The sequence below is a fragment of the Lytechinus variegatus genome, chromosome 19, assembly GCF_018143015.1.
Source record: "Lytechinus variegatus isolate NC3 chromosome 19, Lvar_3.0, whole genome shotgun sequence".
In the NCBI taxonomy this organism is placed as follows: domain Eukaryota; kingdom Metazoa; phylum Echinodermata; class Echinoidea; order Temnopleuroida; family Toxopneustidae; genus Lytechinus; species Lytechinus variegatus.
The window spans coordinates 22,724,736-22,732,362 of record NC_054758.1 but is presented as its reverse complement, the minus strand read 5'-3'; positions in this window follow the sequence as shown (position 1 = coordinate 22,732,362).

Genomic DNA, 7,627 nt, shown 5'->3' with positions numbered 1-7,627 from the left:
GACAAAAAATGTAAAAACGGCTATTTTCGACTCGCCGTACGGCCGCCGTAGAACAAATCGGACCATGGTATAAGTCGTCATTGCCGAATTTAGTATATTAGATTGCTTAATTCACATTTAACAGATATTAACATGTCTTAATAATGAACGGGAAGCTTCCCCCATTCGGAGAAGGGAAAGCCAGGGGAACAGAGGGAAAAGAGAGCCAAAAGGGTTCAGGGAGATGGAAAAGAAATGAAAGAGAGCTATATATATGCCCCTATATGTTTCTTTCACTTTCTCCCTATTTCTATTTTCGTTTTTTCTCTCCTTTTGTTGCTGTTGTCGAGCAGCGGGGTTCCGCTGAATCTAGGGAATCCCCCCCCCCCCCCCGTCTATCCGGCCATGCAGTGCTCGCTGAGTTTGCCGGGAGGGAGTGAGGGGCCGACTTCCTCCTGTCCATACATTACAAAACTGTAATTCGTTTAAATTCAAAATAAGATTTTTTTAAGTCGTGCTTCGTGCTTGCATGATTACAGGGATACACATTTTCTTCATTAATTTCGTCAAACAGTCCTTTACATCAATCGTGTTTTTATGTCAATATATGAAAAACTATTCAGTTCGCGCTTTAGTATTGAATTGCTTTATATAGCCGGGGCCTAGTCTTTTTTTTTTGGGGGGGGTGCTGATTAAGAAGTGCTTTACGAGTGATAAGTCCACCCCAACTTAAGTTGACTTGAATATAACTATAGAAAATCAAACATGTATAACACTGAAAATTTAATTAAATTCGGAAAAATGAAAAAACAGTTATGGCATTTTTCTGAGCTTCTCTTAATCTCACAAAACATATATGTGCACATCACGGCTAGTATGTAAATCAGGGAGCTCACTCCCACTTTCTTTTGTACTTCATTTCAGTCTTCACATTGTCATCATGTGAAACAAAGTTTTGTTCCTCCCTGAACACGAAGAATATTGTTGTTTTATCATTTTATGGTTCTATCAAATTGGTAATTTATTTTTATGCTGCAAAAAAATGGAATGACTGACAAAAAAACAAAAATAATGAGTGAGCTATAGGGCATCATCGACTCTCTCATCGAAACAAACAAACAAACGAAGAATTACATGGCGTATATCGGGCAAAATAAAATTTCTTTAAAAAAATCTTTCTAAAGTTAATATCAAATTTGTTTGAAAATACGTTTTTTTCTAAAGCAATATACATATAGGCATATTTCACTTCAGTCCCTAAGCCTTTCCCCCAGTCTAAGATAAGCTAGTAATTATTTGAACCAACTTATAGAGAGGGGCATGCCACCGGCTTTGATACTGTATTAAAGTGGGATTAAGTTGCGAAGCCCCCCCCCCCCCCGTATTTACAGCGCAAGGGGGGTGAGAAGAGCAGCAGAAGAACTTAAGAAAGATGTGATGAGCTAGGATCGAAGAAACTTCAAACATGAAAGAGGGGAATAATTGGAAATAGAATTAAAGCTTTCTGTTTAATATAAACAAATATCTTTCGTGCTTTTATTGCTCTAGATTGTTGAGAAATATATATCTATTCAATTAACATGATTAAAGGGGAATGAAACCTTTGGAACAAATAGGCTTGTGTAGAAACAGAAAAATCAAAGAATAAGAATAAAAAAAGTTTGAGAAAAATCGGACAAATAATGAGAAATTTATGAGAATTTGAATATTGCACTCACTAATGCTATGGAGATCCTCACATTGGCAGTGCGACAAGGATGTGTGATGTCACTGATGAACAACTTTTCCTTTGGTGGACTATTCCCTCAAAATGTCTCTTTTTGCTTTTTCTTATGATGATACAAACTCTTTATCCACGATGCATTCTTAAAAAATATGTATTACATGCCCTCATGTAGAAAGAACAGTATGATTTATGGATAGATGTGATAAAAGAGGCAATTCAAGTGAAATATGTAGACTAAAGTAATGGGGAGAGTTGTTCACAAGTGACATCACACATCTTTGTCGCATTGCCAATTTGCTATCTCCATAGCATTAGTGGTCGCAATATTCCAATGCTCATAACTTTCTCATTATTTGTCCGATTTTTCTCAAACTTTCGTTGATCTGTTTCTTTGATTTTTCTGTTTTCACACAAGCTATCTTGTTTCAATGGTTTCATTCTCCTTTAAAGAGGTTTAAAATAATATACCGTTGTCAAGACAGTGTTTGACAATTTTTTCTTCTGGCATGTAGCCATCTTCTTAAAAGCGAGATAAGCAAGGGCTGCGGAAACGGGGAGGGAGCTGGGTGGGCTTAATTAAGCCCCCATTTTTTCCAAAACCGTGTAAAAAATACTTGCATGGTCTGCCCTCCTTTATATGGCCCAGTCCCGCCCCCTTCAAAACTGTTCCACGAGCTGCTCATGATTACAAAACTTAAAAATCAAATCGTGCTACTATATAGCTGCCAAGTGCATTATCTGATCATTGATGAGATAGCCCTACATTAATTCTTAATGACTGACTGCAAACAATCTTTATCCCTGTCAGTATATTGGGGAACCTGAATTACAAGCTCCGCTTTCCAAGGTTTCCCCCACAATATACAGCTAGCATTTGAGTTAAAACTGAACTTTCTAAAATTCAATTATACATTATATCTGTGTACTGGACCTTTGTGAACTATTTCAATATTTCTAATTGTTAATTTATTCTATACTCACATTTCTGTTGTAAAATAATTATCTTTGCTGTTATTGTGGAAATAAACGAAATGAAATGAAATGAAATATATTAAACAAAAATTCAGCTCCCGCTTAAATCGATTACGCACGCATTGATATGCATTGTTCAGATCAGTTTCAGTTTTATTTGTCATCGTTTCCAACACATGAACAAATAACCTGGACAAATGATACATTGTATGTAATATAAAATTTCAGTTTCAATTAAATTGGAAACCCAAATTAATACAGTAGGTCGTATCTTATTGCAATCCCCAAAACTAATGTTTCGCTGGAAATGGCTTATAATATGCACCCAAAATAACCAGCAAAAAAGTCTTAATTTTCAAGCAAGTTATTAAGTGCAATGATCCGTGCATAGTCAGTGGCGTAGCTACGGGGGGGGGCACGCCCCCCCCCCTGAGATTTGGTGTGGCCCCCAAGGTCCCCCCTGAAAAAAATGGCAGAGCAAAAAAAAGGGAGAAAGAAGAAAAAAAGGAATAGAAGAAGAAAATAAGGAAGACGAATGAAAAAATGTGAGGAGAAGACTTTTAAAAAACACAAATCTTTCATAATACACCTTTTGCTTGCGCTACGCGCCAGAATTGCCCGTTCGATGAGATTCATATCTTGCTCAATAGGCTGATATGCTTCACGATCGCATTATCAATGATGAATAGAGTGTCCCGCTTTTAGGTGTACTAATCTCAATTTTCTACCTGTTGCGCTTCGCGCTCGAATCAATTGCTTAGTTACATACCTATCCCATTTATTTATACAAAAAGTGCTTAGAATGACAATTCTTTAGGTAGGAATGTCAAAAAATTTGCTCGCGCTTCGCGCTCGTATTATTAAAATACATACCGTCTTCATGGGTAACCGTAAGCAGTCCTTAACAGGTCCCTTTTCGATAATGCTAGAACAGTTAATAAAATTTGGCTCCCTGTAAAGAAGAGAATTGTCTTTAAATTACTTCTTTTTGTCTGCAAAGCCTTTAATAACCAGATGCCAAAATATATCAAAGATAGCCTTGCTTCCCATAGACCAACTCGCCCTAATCTCCGTTCATCTAAAGACCCATATTTGCTTGCCATACCCAAAAACTCGTACAAAACACAAAAACTGGTGATCGCACGTGTTACTGCTTCTAAAGAATGGAACAACATACCCACTTTCATTAAATATAAACTTTTACTAAATGCTAGTTATTATTATTATTGAAAATTTTTGCTCGCGCTCGGCGTTCGCAGAAACCATATATGAATCTAGTTGGATCACACAAAACATTGCCCAGAATATTAAATTTTCAGGACAAACTACATGAAAGTAAAAAAAAAATCGCTCACTTTTTATAAGGCTTATGAGATTATTTCATGTTTATGTTGTTTTATAAGAATAAAACTAAGATTGAAGTGACTGATCGGGGAAAATAAAGGTAAACTGATTTCGGGCCCCGTCCCCTATATTGGCGAAAGTCGGGTCCGCCCTTGTGACACACACACCGAAAAAATGGTGCCCCCTGAAAAGCGTTGTGGAGCGTTGTGGCCCAGTGGATTAGTCTCCACGGACTTTGAAACAGGGGGTTGTGGGTTCGAATCCCAGCCATGGCGTAATTTCCTTCAGCAAGAAATTTATCCACATTGTGCTGCACTCAACCCAGGTGAGGTGAATGGGTGCCTGGCAGGAATTTATTCCTTGAAATGCGTGTGCGCTGTATAGTAATTACGGCAGCCAAGCTACAGCTGGGGTAATATTATCCAAGTTCTTTGGAAGCGCAGAGAGACATTATTCATAATTGTGATATGCGCTATACAAGAACTGTTTATTATTATTATTATTAAAGCTAGGATCGACCCCCCAGTGCCCTCCCCTCCCCCCCCCCCCGGAAAAAAATCCTAGCTACGCCACTGTGCACTACGTGGCTCGTGCTGTGCGTGTTTTTTTATTCCTTTGTATCAGGCTAAGCATGATACAGTCTTCAACTAGGTCGGCCAGCTATCAAGGCCACCGAAAAGACAAAACAAAACAATCAGTTTCAAATCCGGGGGGGGGGGGCACATGAAGAGTGGATACCATGCGCGACCAAAAAAACACGTAAAAAGGATGTTGTCACATCTCCACTTGTTCTTTTGTATTTAATAGGTTTATTCAATTTTTTTCCTTCAAGAACTAGAAAAATTGGATTGACATCCGATTTAAGGGAGACATATTATTCACAAAAATATGAAATAATGAAAAAAAAGATGTTATGCAATACGGAAAGACATCATCAGCCCACTTAATGGATATTCATGATGACTGTTTTCACAAACTATTGCTAGACTTTAAACTTCAATAACTTTGTTATTTGTTATCCGATTTTGATGAAATTTTCGTCATTTTGCTCAGCGAATTCTACTCTATATGTATTGAGATAAAAATATTTTTAGCCAAGACCATCCCTTTAAGGAGCGCATTTTCAGAATATGGAAAATATTGGCGTGCCAGCATAGGTGCTTTTCAAGACCCCGTGGTCGCAATGGTATGCACTCGTCAATGGAAGTGCCCCCGGGGTTTCAAATATAGAATCTAATTGATAGAAATGAGGATGAAAATAGTTCTACACACTGTCCGCACGGAGGGTGCACTGTACTGTCAACATGGTCACAAAATGCCCCTTCATCTTTTTTTTTTTTGGCACGAGGCCCGCAAAACTGACAGTCATCCAGCGTACCTGATCACTTCATTTTTTTTCAAATATAGGTTTACAAAACAAACCCGTAGTAGTCGGAGAGGGGGGTGGGCTTCTTATTTAGTGAACATTTGTCACAAAGGCTTTTGAGTTTTGACCGTAAGCGCCGGAACGCCATCCACCCAGCCCAACAATGCAAAATGAAATCAAATATAATTAGATGGGACTATCTCTGCTTGAACTGAGATATTATGATGATATCAATAACGTTATACTTAAAACTAATTCCATATATTGTTGATCCTCTTGCTTACATTTTCAATTTGTCTTTACTTCATGGACAAGTTCCTGACTCCATGAAAATTGCAAAAGTCATTCCCATTTATAAGAAAGGAGATAGACTGAACATTAACAATTATCGACCTATCTCCCTACTACCATGTCTTTCTAAAATTCTGGAGAAACTCATATATACTCGAACGATTAAATTTTTGAATGATAACAACGTTTTTTCAAATTTCCAGTTTGGTTTTAGAGAAAAGCACAGTACAATTCACGCCTTATTATCCTTTGTTGAAAAAGTTGCTCATGCTGTCGATAAATCTTCACACATGGTCGGTATTTTCCTGGATTTCTCCAAGGCCTTCGACACTATTAATCATGACATCCTACTTCATAAATTATGGCATTATATGGCATACGTGGGAAGGCCTTGGAGTGGTTCAGGAATTACCTCTCTAACAGAAAACAATTTGTTTTTCTTAATGACCATTCCTCCAATTTGTGTAATATTAATTGTGGTGTGCCACAAGGAAGTATTCTGGGACCCCTCTTGTTTATTTTATATATAAATGATTTTTGCAGAGCATCTGACATTTTATCTTTCATTATCTTTGCTGATGACACAAATCTATTCTTCTCTCACAATGATCCGCTTACACTTGTTAACATAATAAACTCCGAATTAACTAATATTTTGAATTGGATCAGAGCTAACAAATTATCAATTAACCTTCAAAAAACTAAATATATTTTATTCAGTAATACCATAGATTCCTTACCTTTTGACATTTTTATTGAAGATTTCCGATTGGAAAGTGTCACCTCAATTTTGGGAGTTCATGTAGATAACAAACTCTCCTGGAAATGCCATATTGATAATATTTGCAAAACAATATCCCGAAATATAGGCATCATAAATAGGTTGAAAACGTTTATTCCTGTTACTTCTCTACTTACATTATATTCTTCTCTTATACTACCATACATCAACTATGGGATCCTTGTTTGGGGCAATACCCATCAAAGTTTACTTAACAAAATATTATTATTACAAAAAAAGCCCTTCGTATTATTTCATTCTCACACCCCCGTTCTCACACTGATCCGCTTTTCCTTGATTACAAAATTTTAAAGGTTCAAGACTTATACCAATTTCAGCTTGGGCAGTTTATGTTTTTGTATAAACATATTCTGGTTCCTTTAGCATTTAATCATTTGTTTTCTCAAAATAACAATTTTCATAGGTATCCTACCAGACAAGCCGATAACTTTCATCTGCCTATCTTAAGAACTCGTTTTGCGCAAAATACTTTTATTTTCACCGCCCCCAAATTTTGGAATTCACTCCATAAAGATGTTCAACAGGCCCCCTCTATCCACTCCTTTAAGAGAAAACTAAAAATAATTCTTTTACTGTCTTACCAAAGTAATTAATTAGTTTGTATATTTTTAGTACTATCTAAGCACGCTATTGAGTCACACTCTCGTTGATCCACGTTTGTACTCTCGGTCTTGCCCCCCCCCCTTTATCTCTCTCTTTTTCTGACCCTCTCTCTCCACATAATCTGTGTCTGTCTGTGTGTGTGTGTGTGCATCCATCTCTCTCCCTCCCCCTCCCTACTTATCTTTGCCCTCTCTCTCTCCCTCTCGCTCCCCTTTCAGTACTTTATTCCTTCTCTCTTCCCTCTATTCTTTATCATGTCTGTTTTCTTTTTAGTTTTTAGTATCGTCCTGTATCTCTGTCATCTTTTTATCATTTCTCGCTATCACTCACCATCTTGTTATTATTTCCAATATTCTATTTTAACTTATTGTATTTACACCTGCGAATGAGTCCCATTTCTCAAATGTTTGATATACTTTCTTAGGGGATCCACGCTCTACAAGCAATGCTTTTTAGTGGATCCCCTCATTTCCATATCAGATTCTGTTAAAACTATTTTACAAATATTTTGTAACTTGTAATTGATTTGTAATCATTGTTATCA